The sequence below is a fragment of the Cupressus sempervirens genome, chromosome 1 (assembly GCF_028749045.1).
Source record: "Cupressus sempervirens isolate cs-2001-9-10 chromosome 1, ASM2874904v1, whole genome shotgun sequence".
NCBI classification, from domain to species: domain Eukaryota; kingdom Viridiplantae; phylum Streptophyta; class Pinopsida; order Cupressales; family Cupressaceae; genus Cupressus; species Cupressus sempervirens.
The window spans coordinates 179,162,708-179,178,643 of record NC_143118.1 but is presented as its reverse complement, the minus strand read 5'-3'; positions in this window follow the sequence as shown (position 1 = coordinate 179,178,643).

Here is a 15,936-nt window from a genome sequence, read left to right as displayed (position 1 = left end):
AACAATGCACCATGTCAGATCATAGGGAAAGGCAATATCAAGATTACTAAAAATATATCATGTGATAATGCATACTATGTTGAAGGCCTAAATTATAACTTGTTAAATGTCTCACAGTTAGGCAACATAGGATATAAGGTTGAATTTGAAAATGGAATTACCAAGATCTATGATTCTAAAGGAAGTTTAATAGGAAAAGGTGACTAGACTAGGAGTAATATGTTCTACCTAGACATGGAAGATACTTCTTATCTGATTGTTCAAACCAATGATGTATGGTTATGGCACAAGAGGCTATGTCATGTAAATTTTGACAATCTGATAAGCATCAGCAAAATGAAGAAAGTTGGAGGTCTACAAAAATTGAAGAAGCCTGATAACACCATGTGCAAATGATGCCAACTAGGGAAGATTACCAAATCAACTTTCAAAAGCAAGTCTTACACTTCTAATGAAGTATTAGAGCTAGTTCATACTAACTTGTGTGGTCCTATTGAAGAGAAAAGCTACAAAGGTGACAAATACATAATGCTATTTTCATATGACTATTCAAGGATGATGGCAGTCATGTTCCTAAAACAAAAATTAGATGCATTATAAATGTTCAAATGGTAGTTGGCTAGAGTTGAGAAAGAGACTGGGAAGAGCCTAAAATGCCTTAGATTTGATAGAGGAGGTGAATTCACATCAAGAGAATTTGAAGAATTTTCCAATGAAAGAGGAATCAAAATGCAGACATTAGCACCTAGGACTCCACCTCAAAATGGTATAATAGAAAGAAGGAATAGATCAGTCATTGACTATGCCAAGACCTTAATGATGGAGAAAAATGTTGCACTCAAGTACTAGAGAGAAGTAGTAAGTATTGCACTCTACACACTCAACAGAGTTCAAGTCAACAAAGGTACAAATGCAACACCTTTTGAATTATGGCATGGACATTCTCATAATGTAAAACATTTCAAAATATTTGGATGCAAATGCTATATATATAAAGAGTCTAGAAATGGAAAATTTGATGCAAAGAGTGAGGAAGGCACATTTCTTGGTTATTCTACTAGAAGCAAAGCTTATAAGTGCTTGAATGTTAACAGTAACAAAGTAGTAGAAAGCACAAATGTGAAATTTGATGAGCTTGCAGAAGTTTAAAGTGTTGAGGACTCCAAGAAAGTAGAAGAATACAAGACCTTTGCATACTTTTATGAAGGTATACCTAATAATGGTGAAGTTGCAACTCAGAATGACAATCAATAACAAAATCCAATATTTGCCAAGTCATAGATAGTGAAAGTTGAGTAGTAGACACATTCAAAAGCTGAGCTGCAGAATACAAAGAAAGTTCATTCAGATTTTAAGAACTGTCAACATGAAGGAAATGAAGAAATATCTAATGAAAATACACATGAAGATTTAGATTTTGAAAGAGAAAATGTGCAAACAAGGAAAGAACGTGTATTGGAAAAGTAGGTAAGGAGACATCATCCTGTAGATAAAATTATTGTAAACAAAGAGGCAGGACCAATGACAAGGAATAGACTCAAAAGTGAGACATGTCTGCTCAGCAAAATGGAACCAAAAATAGTAAGTGAAGCCATAAAAGATGATGACTGGTAAAATGCCATGAAAGAAGAAATAGAACAAATTGAAAAGAACAAGACATGGAACTTAGTCTCAAGACTAGTTGACAAGAATGTGATTAGAACCAAGTGGGTGTTTAGTAAAAATTTAGATGAGAATGGTGAAATCACAAGGAATAAGGCAAGACTAGTCTGTAAAGGGTATGCACAAGAAGAAGGACTAGACTATGGAGAAACTTTTGCTCCAGTTGCTAGAATGGAAGGAGTGAGGACCTTACTGGCATATGCAACCTTCAAAGGATATAAAGTCTATCAAATAGATGTTATGTTCACATTTTTGAATGGTATACTTGAAGAGGAAGTCTACATAGAGAAACCAGAAAGATTGTTGATGAAAATAACAAAAAAAAGGTATGCAAATTGCATAAGGCTCTATATGGATTAAAGCAAGCCCCTAGAGCTTGGTATGAGAGACTCCACAAGTATCTAGTGCAAATAGGATTTGAAAGAACTGATAATAACAACAACATGTACATCAAATTAGAAGAAGGTAAGGATATCCTTGTATCTAAAATCTTTGTGGATGACATAGTTTTTGGAGGAAAGGAAGCACTTTGCAAAAGTTTCACTAACAAAATGAAACATGAGTTTGAGATGTCCATGTTTGGAGAAATCAAGTTCTTTGTTGGATTGTAAGTACATCAACTAAAACATGGTATATTCATGACACAATCAAAGTAAATCAAAGAGATACTCAAGATGTTTGGATTGGAAGACTCCAAACTTGTTAGCACACCAATGGCAATAGGACATAAACTATCCAAAAATGATGAATTAACTGAAGACAATCAAACAATGTATAGATCTATGATTGAAAAACTATAATATGTTGTACATAGCAGATCAGACATAGCATTAGTAGTTGGAATAGTGGCTATATTCTTTACTAATCCTAGAGAAAATCATTTCATGGCAGTAAAAAGGATAATGAGGTATCTCAAAGGAACTGATAATTTTGGACTTTACTACAAAAAGAATGAGAAGTTTGAGCTCAATGCATATACAGACATATATTGGGGAGGCAATATTGATGACAGGAAAAGCACAAGTGGAGGAGCATTATTCTTAGGTAAAAGGCTAGTTACTTGGACTAGCAAGAAACAAACATGCACATTTGAGTCAACTACAAAAGCAGAATATGTGACAGCAACAATCTATTGCACAAACATTGCATGGCTCAAACATCTATTGAAAGGAATGAAAGAAGAGGTAACCAAACTTTTTATACTGCATTGTGATAATAAAAGTGCTATAAACATATCCAAGAATCCAGTAATGCATACAAAAACCAAGCATATTGTAATCAAATATCACTATGTTAGAGAATTGGTGGAAGACAAACAAGTGAAGATGGAGTACATTCACACAAATGAACAAATTGTAGATATCTTCACCAAACCATTTCCCAAGGATACTTATGAATATCTTAGAGGCAAGTTGGGGGTAATGCCCCTAACTCAAGTAGTCCAAAGCAACAAAAAAGCTGCCCTGCATCAACAAGAGTAGATCCTTGCAATATTAGAAGAATGATGTAGAGGATGACAATAGGAACATAAATTCCAGATCAGTCACAAGCATGGTGACAGAGGGAGAGAACATGAGATGCAAAGTTTATAATTAGCATGTTGAAGATGCTACACCTTTGGCACTTATGTCAAAGAGGTAGATTTATGAGAAACTAATTAATAAAAGGTAAGAGGGAGATGTATGAGATCAGTAGTAGACAAAAAAAAAGAGAGATGAAAGAGGAAGATTCAGAAGAGATAAGAAACTAGTCAGCAAGCAGCTATGAAGGATCAAGAATACAGAGTAAGGATGCAACAGTCAAGAAGGAGAAGTAGAACAAAGGATTTAGTTTGTATTAGCAAAAGAGGGAGACATGATACAAAAAGGAAGATATGTAATGACAAAAAGGTTTCTATTTGTTATATAATTTTGGTGGTAACTAAGTTGATCAGCTCAATCAATTGATCAGTTTTGTTTGCCATCAATGCCAAAGAGGGAGATTGTTGGAAATGATTGAAAAGATCATGAATGAAGAATAATGGAACTAGAAAAGAATTTTTTTAATCATTGTTTTGTCATTGATGTCAAACTTGCTACTTGTAGGAATGACAATTGCTTAAGTGATCCAAATACTATTAATTGGTTGATTGACAAGGAGGTGGCAATCAATAAGATGTGACTAGAGCACCTAGATAAAGGTTAAAGTTATGATGTTGTAATGAAGTATAATGATTAGCTAAGCCATTGATGAAATAGTGTATTGATGACATACTCTAAGACATAGATAATGGACACACTAAGACACATCAAAGATGTAAGGTTTAACTAAGTTCATTTGTGTCGAGAAAATTCTTAATTGAAGCCGAGCAAGTTCAACTTCAGTGTGTGCCAAGCAATTCGTCAGGTGCCAAGTAACATAGGCTTGTTCAAGTGCCACGTAACACAGGATTGTTCAAGTGCTGAGTAACTTAGGAAATTTCTTTAGGTGCTAAGCATCAATAAATAGCAGTAGAAGCTAAGTAACCCAGTTAATGTCAAGCATCAATAAACCAATGATGTTGAGTTGCTGCATTATTTGTTAAGTCAAAAGATTCACAAAATCAGTAATGATAAGTTTGCTACATTGAATTTTGTGAATTAGTTGGATGATAAGGATTATTAGTAGATGTCACAAAATTTTATTTAAACCATGCAAACCAATTCAAGGTGAATGCTGATGGACTTATCATGAAGTTTCTAGAAGAAACAATTTGGAGGGAAAACAATATCATTCTCTTAGATCAAATCAAATTAATGAGTAGGAAGATTTGAGTGGGAAATGTAGAATAGAACTTCTTTATAAGGAGTTATAGGTTAGAAGATAAAGTGTGGTAGTGGTCGTGGTCATGTGAAGAAGCCAAGAGAAGGCTAGTGTGAAGTATAAAGAAGAGGACATAGCGAGGAGTAAGCATAGAGAATCAAGACTCTGAGTTGATCAAGTGACCATAGAGTGCATTGGCATAATGAGTGGAAGAACTCAAGGAGATAGATCTTGAAGGGTGGACAAGCTGTCAACACTAAAAGGAAGAAAAGCCAAGCAAAGAAAAGAACTGAAGAGAAATCTAAAATCTACAAGGTTAGAGTTGCAATATTTATTAGGTCAAAACCTTTTTAATACTTTCTTACCATTGTATTAGATGTTGAAATACTACATTGCTAGGTTAGCTTAATAGCTAGGTGGATAAGCCTTAGGAAAAGGATAGAAGATCCCTAGGAGAACAATAAGAGATCATTAGGAGGAGGATAGGAGATCCTTAGAGAGGGATAAAAGATTCTTTTGAGAAGGTGACTATAAATCTGATGGACTTGGGTGGGCCTAACAGCTCTACGTAAATCCTTTAATAGGGTGACATTCTAAGTTGAATGTTCTTAAGTCCTTTAACAAGGCACACTCCTAACAGGGTGTAGAAATCCTTTAACAAGGTCACATCTGATAGTGTGTAAAGCCTTTAACGGGGAAGGCCTTTAATAGGGCAAACCATCAGAAGTGTTTGAAATCAATTGCACAATTATTTTGTGGGTTTCATCCCCACCCCAGATTTACCTTTTTATTCTTGGAGGATTTCTAGGTCACTAAAATCCTTTGTGTTATGATGTGATGCATGTTTCATGATTGTTTAATGTTTAACTACATGCACGATAATTTCAATTATATACCATTAAGGATTTGACAAAAAAATTGTATTGGACATTATTGGACCTTGGATTACTGATTCACCCCCCCCCCCCCAGTTATTCTAAAAGAATTATAACAATCATGGTTTAAGGTCAATTATGGTTATAATAAGGACCATAAAAATAATGTTCTATCTTTTGGGTTTTGTTCTAATAGCTATATTACATCATCGATGCTAGTGTTTCCATGTTTGTGTATAGTTGTGTACCATCAGATAAGACCACCAGAAGGAGAAATTACAATGTGTGAGTACACCCCTATGATGGGGGACTTTCTAGATTAGGTGATATCTTTCTATTATCCCTCTCAATTTGATGATTTTCAAATTTGAATATGATGCTAAAGGTAAGAGAACTTGTTTGTGGATTAATTATGGTCATGTAAAGTTACCATAGCTTCTGATTTTGTGTGATTTATGCCTAGAATTTGAACCAAGAGCATCCAAATTTTATTTTTCTAAGTACAAAGAAAAGTCATCCTTTCTTAGGAATATATGGGATGGTTCATTAATATTGCACATAATGAGAAATCTACTGAAAACCACCTCACATTCTTTTTATTCAAAGTTATATATGTATGTATGTATGTATGTATGTATGTATGTATATGTTTTTTTAATTTTATTTTTTCTCCAAATAGTTAGGTGTTAGATTTATTTGAGTTGAGTCTATTTTGTTTGGATTTTTTCCTTTTTCTTTCTTTTTCTTTTTTAGCCTTTGAGCTAGGAAGTTAGTATGATTTTTTAGGGCTATTCCCAACATGTGGTCCATCCCAACTAGTTTTGACTTTTAAGGAGAGGTATTTCTTTGTTAGAGCATTCAAATTATTTTATTTCTTGTACCAACTAAAAATAGATGTTTCTCATAGTTTAAGAGGACTTCTAGTCTTAAAATTAGAATCATAGATTGATAGCTCTCAACATTTTATAGATTAAAAATTTGATTATCTAGGTGTTTTTTGAATCTAGGTTGATAGTAGTGAGGGATAATTCAAAAATTATTGGTTTAGACAAAGGGTCTCTTTAAAGGACTACTAAGATGACTATTTGGCATGAGAGTTTCCTAAAAGTTCATCAAAAGATGAACACATAGGTTATCAAACTAATGAAAGAATCTAAAAAACAACACCAATGCCTTGGTCACATAGTTTAAGCATGGTTAGGGTATAAAAAGAGAATAATTTAAAAAGAAAGATGGTGTTAAAAATGAAAGATTCCAAAAGGTATAAGAAAGGTAATCTGACAATAGGGATATTCTCTCCAAAATGGCTTCATGGAAGAATAAAATGGAAACATGCGAGCTTCTTGAAGAAGAATCCAAAGATTAATTAGGACCTGAAATACAAAAGGGATAACTTGTTAAGATCCCTTGAAATGGATTCTCTCATCTAGTTAGATAAGTGATTGATAAAAAAGTTGAATACGGATTCCTGATGAATGGACTAGTAGAGCATAAGATTTTCTCCTAGTTTCTAGATAATCATGATAGACTACATCTCAAGAAGTTGAAGGAAATGAATAAACTAAGCACACATTGGGTTTGAAGATTTGAGATTATGAAGTTATGACTATCAAGGAACTTGAAATCTACTTGAAGTGTTCAAAATTTAGTTGTCATTTGAAACGTGTCAGAAGATTTCTTGTTGATGAAGAAATGTGTTTTCCATGTCTTCCCTTTTGTTGGGGCTATTTGTTGTGGTTTCACAATGCATGCCCCATTTTGAGTCACAAAATGGGGATCTCCTAGTTTAAAAATTCCCTATGAGGCATCTTGTCTGAAGCCTTGGTCATTTTGAGCCCTCCCCTAGGTCTAGGTCAAACCCCAATCTCTAATCGGGAAGGGTCAAGCACTCAAATAGAGAAAAAATGTAAACTTTAAGACTTACATGTGCCTAAAGTTTTCACATGTACACTTGTTCCCATTCGCACATGCACCAATTGCACACATGTGACATGTGCATGTATGCACCCTTAAAGTGCACACCTTCACAAGGTGTTCACCTACAAAGATATTCACTCTAGTCCCCCACACTTGCACAATGCCACAATGCACAAGTGCATACTTGTGCACATACACACCATGCACACCTTGTTAAGGTGTGCATGTGTGCTAGTGCACAGTGGCACACTTTTCCATCTCCAAGGAAAATTGTGCACCTAGTGCACCTTACAAGGAGCACTAGTGCACAAACATGGATTTTGATAGGAAAATCCACTATCTTATTTGTTTTGACTGGTGTTGAGCCAATTTTGGATAGTATAAGTCTTGTAGAGTCCTTTTTTGGGTCTTCCAACATGAGATAACTAACATTTTCTTCTTTGTATAGATAAAAAATGTATCCTTACCTTGTCAGGATCATAACTTTTGATCTAGAGCTTAGAATTCAAAATTGTTTACAACATTGGAAAGAAGAACTAAAAATATAATTTCAGTCCCTAAAATAGTGAGCCTTTAGTCACCCCATTTTAGAGTCTAATAAAAGTTTCAACTTGAAATTTTGAGTAAAAGACCTCTGAAAAAAGCTAGTTAAAAAAGCCTAGAAAGTCTTATTAAAAAAATGAAAATGTTTGAAACATTTGATCATTTTGGAGTAGAAGACCTCCAAAAAAGCTAGTAACCTTCACCTTCAAATGAGTCATGGATGAGATTTTATTCATGAATTTACACTAAAGATCAAAGATACAAAGGTTGGACACATGAATTAGTATATGTTCCTCATCTTATGCAACTGTTAATGACAAGATTCAAAATAGGTGCCTTGGGATTTTAGATACAAGAACTAGGAGTCCAAATCTATGAAAATGTTTGGCTATAAAGAGAGTATAAATCATCAAAAAGAGAATAATAAGTATACAGAGTGCTCCTAGACCTCATTTGAGAAAAACCTAGAAACTCTTTTTAAAAATTAGAACTTTAATTTTTTGGTGAATTGAGCACCTTGCATAAATTTTAGCAAGGCGTGCTGGTGCATTAGTGTGTTGCTCCTAAGGCATGCCAATTTTTTTGAAGAAGTTAGAGGTGTGGCAATAGTTAACTACTAGTTCCAAATTTAGAACTTTCCATGCACCAAAACCACATTTTGATGATAGTTCAACTCCTAGAAACATTTAGAGAAGGCCAAGCTTCCATTTTTAGAGCTTCCAGTGACTCTCAAATCCTCTTACAACTTCCTTTTCCTTATATACTACTTCTTTCTTTGTTTTAAGACATTTAAAGCCTCATGTACCCATTAATTGATATAAACAAGGGTGGATTTCTATTTAGCACCATCTAGAGAGTCAATTTGTACATAATTAGATTTATTGTATTAGTTTTAAGCATATATTTGCATCAAGAGATCTCTCACTCTCAACACAATTGAGGAGATGATTTCCTATAAATTCAAGAATGTAATATGTATTCTAGGCCATTATTTTGATGTAATAATATATGCTTTTGGAGCTCTCATTCTAAGTGTAGTTATTCTTACTGGAGCGTGTTATTTTTTTGGATTCTTGTTCATGATAATAATTGAGGCAATAGTTTTTTGTGTTGATTTTAATATACAATATTTTAGTACTAGTGTCTACTATGTATTGTTGAATTTTGTTGACATACAGAGTTGGAAAAGAGATCACCCTATTTTTCCTACATAGCTTCTTGTCTCACATGAGTGCACTTCTCATGGCCTTGCAATTTGATAAGAAGTGAAGCATCTTTTAGTTTTACTAAATTCCCATAAAAAATTCCATTAGTGGATTTGAGGAAGCACTAGTCCTACTTTCATTGGTTTCCTATCTGATCTTTTTGATGATTTAACTCATAGACATGTTATTACTATAGGAGTTGATGAAATCTAACTCTATAGTCGCCAAGATCACCAACATGCAAATAACCTATCGAAGGGAAACCAAGAAGGAAGAGGTGGAGCTTGGAAAAACCATAAACAGACTTGAGAGAGAACATATTTCAAAAATAATGAAATTGTATTTACAATGAAAATGAGTTAAGTTATAAATTTACAATGAGAGAGAGACCACTTATAAAGGCCTCAAGGAAGCTTGTAGAATAAATTGGAATGAGGTAGAAGATAAGGTTGACAACCAAGCATCCACAAAAAGGTGGAACATGCTAAAAGGGAAAAAAATCCAGTGTTGTTAACAACTCATCACTACATGTATTAAATACTAAATATTAAATAAATGCATTAACCTAAGTAAGCTTAAGTAAATAGAATTAATAATAAATAATTAATTATTTACTCTAACAACCCCCCTTAAGTGAAACTTAGGAGAATGCCTTAAGCTCACAAAACTAGGATGAAATGCAAAATGGGTCCCAACAATGAGCCCATGTTAGGTACCCATGTACAATGCAAAGAGATGCAACCTCTATAAATGGGGAAAGAGAGAAAACCATATTGGAAAAACCCTCCCCCAAAAAGAGGTAACCTAGTGAAGAACTAAAGAAGCTCCAACTAGGGGAATGTCCCCAAAAAATAGTAAGAAAGAAGATCATGAAGAGCATCACTAAAGCATGAAGAAGCTATAAAGTCTGCCATCAAAAATAAATTGCTGATGTAAAGAACATGCATGGAAGAAGAAGGCATGAACCAAGCATGTCTATATGGTAGATGATCCATCTCACCAAAATGTATATGTAGCTAGCTACTATAATTGCCTTGTATATAGGATCAACCATTGAATACATAGCTCACACTACCAAACCATTTAACTAAGGATGCATTAGAACAATAGCATAACCCCCCATTAATGCAGATGGGGTGAGATGATAGGCAACTAAGAAGGTGGGCCAAAATCCCCTACAGACAAAACCAAGAACGATGAGAGAGGAAGAGTAACAAACACCTATAAAGACACGGTCACACTAACATTGCATGGGGCTAATGTCATGAAATGGACTCTCATTTGACAAAGGGAGAAGGCCTAAAATTTTAAAAAAAACTATCCCCCCATTGTGCTTTTATTAAAATAGTTCAAGTACAACTATCTCAAAAAATAACATTCATGAACCTGAAATGAAAATGTGGCATTTTATCTTAGTACATATACAAAAGAGCTTACAAATGATGTCTACAATGATCAAAAAAGAAAAAAAGCTAACTCAAAAGATAGGACAGTCAAAACAAAAGAAACCATGCTAGGAAAACAATCCTCGGACTTGAAACACCCAAGATATCCACCATAGAGAAAAAATGTCAAAAATATGATAGAAAGAGCATGGGCTAGAATCTAAAGAAAAAGACCACATTTTGAAAAAGGTGACAAAACTAGCTTTACAAAAATACAACATTTTCAAAAAACTGACATGGGATGCAAAAGATATGCATGTCGGAGTCAAAAACACAACTTCAAACTTAAACTTAAAAAAGGGAAACAAAACTACATCAAAACCTAAAAATACCTACACTAATGTCTCCATCTTAGAACTAGCTTTTTGAAACTTCTTTTAGATCAAAAAAATACCTCTGTATGCTCAAGTTATGGCCTAAAAATTGAAGATAGGTCCAAAATGACCCTGAAGGATATGTGCAAGAGGTATGCTGATGCAGTGTTGACATCATGCTAATGTCAACATTTCATAGGATTAAAATTGATAGCTTAAAAAGAAAGCCACATGGCAGCCATGTGGTAGTGCCATGTGGATTACATGTGGTTGGTATGACTAACATGGTAGTGGCCACATGGCAAAGTGCCATGCGACAACCCTGTCACATGTCAGTCACTAGCTACACCAAATGTTACAACTAGCTAGCTAACTATGTAAGGCTTTCCATGCATCACTAAGTCTACAGTGACTATACAAAAGTGGGGCATGGGCTGAGAGATCTGGCCAAGCGAAGGACTGTTGGGGGCACCACCGACCAGAGTGGAGAACACTGGAGACTCTGCTAGGGAAGGTGTTGTGTAGGTGGAGGTAGGGACTAAGTGTAGTGAGGGTGGTACAACCTAGTGCAATAGGGAGTGGGTAGAGTGCGGGTAGCCCCATGGTGGCCACTGGGTGGTGCTACAGTGGCATTACCCAAAATTAATTTTTTTAAGTTTTTAAATGCTCTACGTCCATACGATCTGTAAGGAAGACCCTGCAATGAATTTTTTTTGGCTTCCTGGAGCCCTGTCTCCAAAATTAGAAAATTTTATATGGATCCTTACTAAAAAGTACCTTCTTAATCCAATGGTAGTGTTTGTTTGGGCCCAAAATGCTTCGAAAAAATGCTCTTCCCCGGAATTGAAGAAAAATGCACAAACAAACTAGGGTTTGTGTCTCTAAATTGCAGCTTCAAAAAAACCTTCAATGAAATAGTAGTAGGGAGGCTTTGATACCATGTAGGAGTTGATGAAATCCAACTCTACAGTTGCGAAGATCACCTACATGCAAATAACCTATCGAAGGGAAACCAAGAAGAAAGAGGTGGAGATTGGAAAAACCCTAAATGGACTTGAGAGAGAACATATTGCAAAAATAATAAAATTGTATTTACAATGAAAATAAGTTGATTTATGAATTTACAATGAGAGAGAGACCGCTTATACAGGCCTCAAGGAAGCTTGTAGAACAAGCTGGAAAGATGTAGAAGATAAAGTTGACAACCAAGCATCCACAAAAAGGTGGAACATGCTAGAAGGGAACAAACTCTCATGTTGTCAACAACTCATCACTACATGCATTAAATACTAAATATTAAATAAATGCATTAACCTAAGTAAGCTTAAGTAAGTAGAATAAATAATTAATAATTAATTATTTACTCTAAGGATTACCATGGTTTATTTCTATTAGGAATTTACCTTTCATGATATTTGCTTTCATCTCTTGTTACTTTATCTTCATTATTTTCTTTGCTAACCCTTGGTTAAATTAGGAATTCATATAGTTGCATTATTAGATTACATTCATAAAAAATACAAAACACCAAAAACATATCTCTTTTTGTGGTTAATTTTGAAAAAGAAAGTAGATTAATTATCTTATCGAAAATTGGTTCCAACTAGCAGAGGCCTCCTTGTGAACAAATGCATTTATCTTCAACTAAGAAGATTGTAGTAGGTTGCAAGATGGCCCAAAACCTTGGAGTTGATCCCATATCAACTTTTTAAGAGAGGAGTTTGAAAGCATTCCTACCATTAAGCATCATGCAAAATGACAATTTGATACTTGTCACTATTGTCAAGAGTATGGAAATTTTGATGAGAATTGTATAATAACACATTTTAGAAGTGATTACAATAGATGGTTGAGTCAAACTATAGATTCTTGTTGTTTGAAGACTTGTCACATTAGTCAAAACTATCCAACAAGGTCAAAATCACCAAGCAGTGAATTCAATAAAGGCAAAGAGAAGGTTAAAGTTGAGAATGTCAAAGTACAGATAAACAAGACATGGAAGAAAAAATAATATTGTAGTACATCAAGTTCAGATGAGGTCACTTCATCCAATGGATCAAGTAATCACATTACCCCCAACTAGGCAATCAAAAGGAATGTGGGACTAATATTTCAATGATATATTTTACATTAGTTCCAAGAATATAAGTTCTAAAAATATTATATATGCATGAATTAATATGCAATGTATTGGTCAAAACCTAGAAGAAATCTATAAGTTTTGTTAGTTTTCACATGATAGTATTGGCAAAGCTATTAAAGGTGATGGCATTGGGTAAGCTCATTGTGGTTTTTGAGCATAATAGAAATCATGTGTAATCCAAGTGAGTTGAAATTTCTATGATAGATGAGTTTACAAATGTGTAAGCACTGAGCATTTATTACCAAGTTTTAAGGGTTATATGGTCAATGTTTGACTCATTTGCATTCATTCAAGATTTAAGAGAGCACAAAAAGCATAAGGTGAACTGAGGAAAATGGTTCAAGTGTTTGTAAACTAGATTTAACTACTAGTCCTCACCAATTATTAGATTTAAAGTATTTATCATGTGTCAAGCTACATTATCTAAATTATCATGAACCCTAGTTATTTTAAATGGAATCTAGGTATTCTACTGATATTAGGAAGGAAAAGAGGTTTTGAATTTTCAATTAATAAGAATTTCGATTAAAAAACAACCCTTTTGAGATATTTGTGAGATAGCATGCAAGGGAGATCCAATTGGTGCATTATCGATGATACCACCATAGCTTTTGATGATACAAGATGTAAGATGTTTCTACACTTGTAAGGTTGGAAGTATTGGAGACATGGAAATCAAAGATTTGTATAACAAACTATGTGTTGATGAATTTTTGAAGGAGGAAAATAAAATTGTTGAGATAAAAGGGTTAACCAATGCCCTAGATTTTCTAAATGTATTCAAAATAGAATGGATTAATATTTTACTTAGCCAAATATATGATCACTCTGTATGGTTGGAAAATGGCCCTACCAATATCACAAAAAGGATCATTCAATGAGTAATAGGGTATCCTACTCTAGATTGACCCAAGACCATGTGAAGTGATGCTAAGGAGGCGATTTAGAAGAATACAGGGGCTATATAGAAAAAAAGAGGGATGACAATAGACACAATTTTAGATCCCCTAATTGCATTTGTAGTGAGAATAATTTCTCACAAGATCTTTCAATCTAGAATATTGAACAATGTGTCCTATATGGCTATGAATTTAGGCTAGAAGATAGTGAAGAAGGATCAACCTTATGACCTTGCTGAGTTACAACTTCAATAACTGTCAAAAATCATGGGAGCCATAAGAAAGACAAAGTGTGCACAATGAAAATTTGGTTTATTACTAGTTTCCATATTCTTTTACGTATAGAATGTATTTCCTTCATTTGGAAAAGATATTTGGAAGAGCAACAGGTCTATTGTAGTTCAAATTGGAGAGTTCATAGAGAAACTTGTGGACAACTTTGAGTTAGTCATGACAAGCTATTTTAAAGACTTTAAGAAGTCTATGAAATAGAGACCAAGGATACCTATTTCACTAGTAGAGAAATATTATGATGATGTTTTTTTTCTAGTCAATGCTGATTATACATATGTACAAGTAGTTATTACTAGGGTTAGATGGCTTAGGCCATTGTCCCATGAAATCAATGTAGGTGAGGCATTAACAACCATCACAACACTATTGACAAAGGAAGTAGACAAGAGTGCAACCTCGTTTGGAAATTATGAGGAAGCCAAATATAGAAACACAATAGATTTGAAGATAACTTCTATGGTGAGAAAGAAAAAAAAATTGTGAAGAAGCTAAAGGAAAAATTTGGTGAAGGGTTAGAAGAGGAAAAAGAAGATGATGATGATGAGGATGATGAAGAAGAACAACCTTCCCAAGCTCCTCTTACACTTACACAAGATCAAGGAGAGGAGCAAGGAGAAGAATTAAAACATGATGATGGTGCCAAGGAAGAAGGAGCCAATAAAAAACCCAAACTTATAGAAAAGAACAAAAGAAAAGCCATGGAGCTAGCAACAAGAAAACCAAAGAAAGTTGTGAAGCCTACACAAAAAATACTAGTAGTACCTATTACTAGGGCTAACACAAGGGAAACTAGAAAGAAGAAACATGAAGCTAACAAACCCAAAGGTAAAAGAACTATTGATACTATAGAGAAAAGTCAACAATATCAACCAAAGAGGAGGAAGTATATAGCTCCAAATGAATATGATGAGGAAAGAACCAAATCAGATGACAATAGTCAATTCCAAGTGGTAATCCATATTCCCTCTTTTGATTTAGATAATGTGTGTAATAATTGTAGAAAAATATTTAGTGTGCAAAGAACATTAACAATAAGAGAAAAATTCACAAACTAAAACTAAATTCACATATAAGCTCAGACAAAGAAAACAAACAAGAAATGCAAACCTCAAAAGAGAAAACACTCCATGCTTCCTTGATTTTATAGATGTGTCCTTTGATGTGGATTTATGCTCAATTGCTTGGCAAATTTATTCAATGGTGGAGACGGGTAATAGAAAATTGGTAGCCTTGTGAGCTCTCAATTTGGCATTATAAGGTTAAGATTGATGACTTTGGTTCTCAAAATAGCATGGTAACTTTAGCTCAAGGATTGTGATGAAATGGCTTGGGAGGGGATTCAATTTATAGGCCAAGGGGTAGAGGGATGGATGGCTTAGATGCAAGGATGGAGAGATGGTTAAGGAGGGCTAAGATGCACTCAAAGGGGAGCACATGGATTGTGCTTGTTTAGCACCAATGGGAAGGTGACACTTGTCACAAGGAGGATGAGTGTGAGAGGATAGGATAAGGGGTTGGTTAAAGGCATGATGAGGGAGATTGAGTATGGAAGAGGGATGTAAGAGTCATGAGTGGGCTTGTAAGAGTATTTTATGGTTTGTAAGAGCACTCATGGCTTGGTGGTTGGGATATTTTGGAGAGGGGACTTTGATTTGGTTTAGGAAAGTCTTAAACTTGTTTAGGGAATATGACAACATTAGGGGGTGGATTAGGATTGGGTTTAAGATTAGATTAAGGATGTTAGAGATGTGCAAGTGGATGGCATTAATGAGGTTGGGTGAGTTAGTGGCTAAGCTAGGTTAGTATGGGTGGATGGAGTGGATTAGGCTAAATTGAGGATTAGGGATAGGTTAGGGGT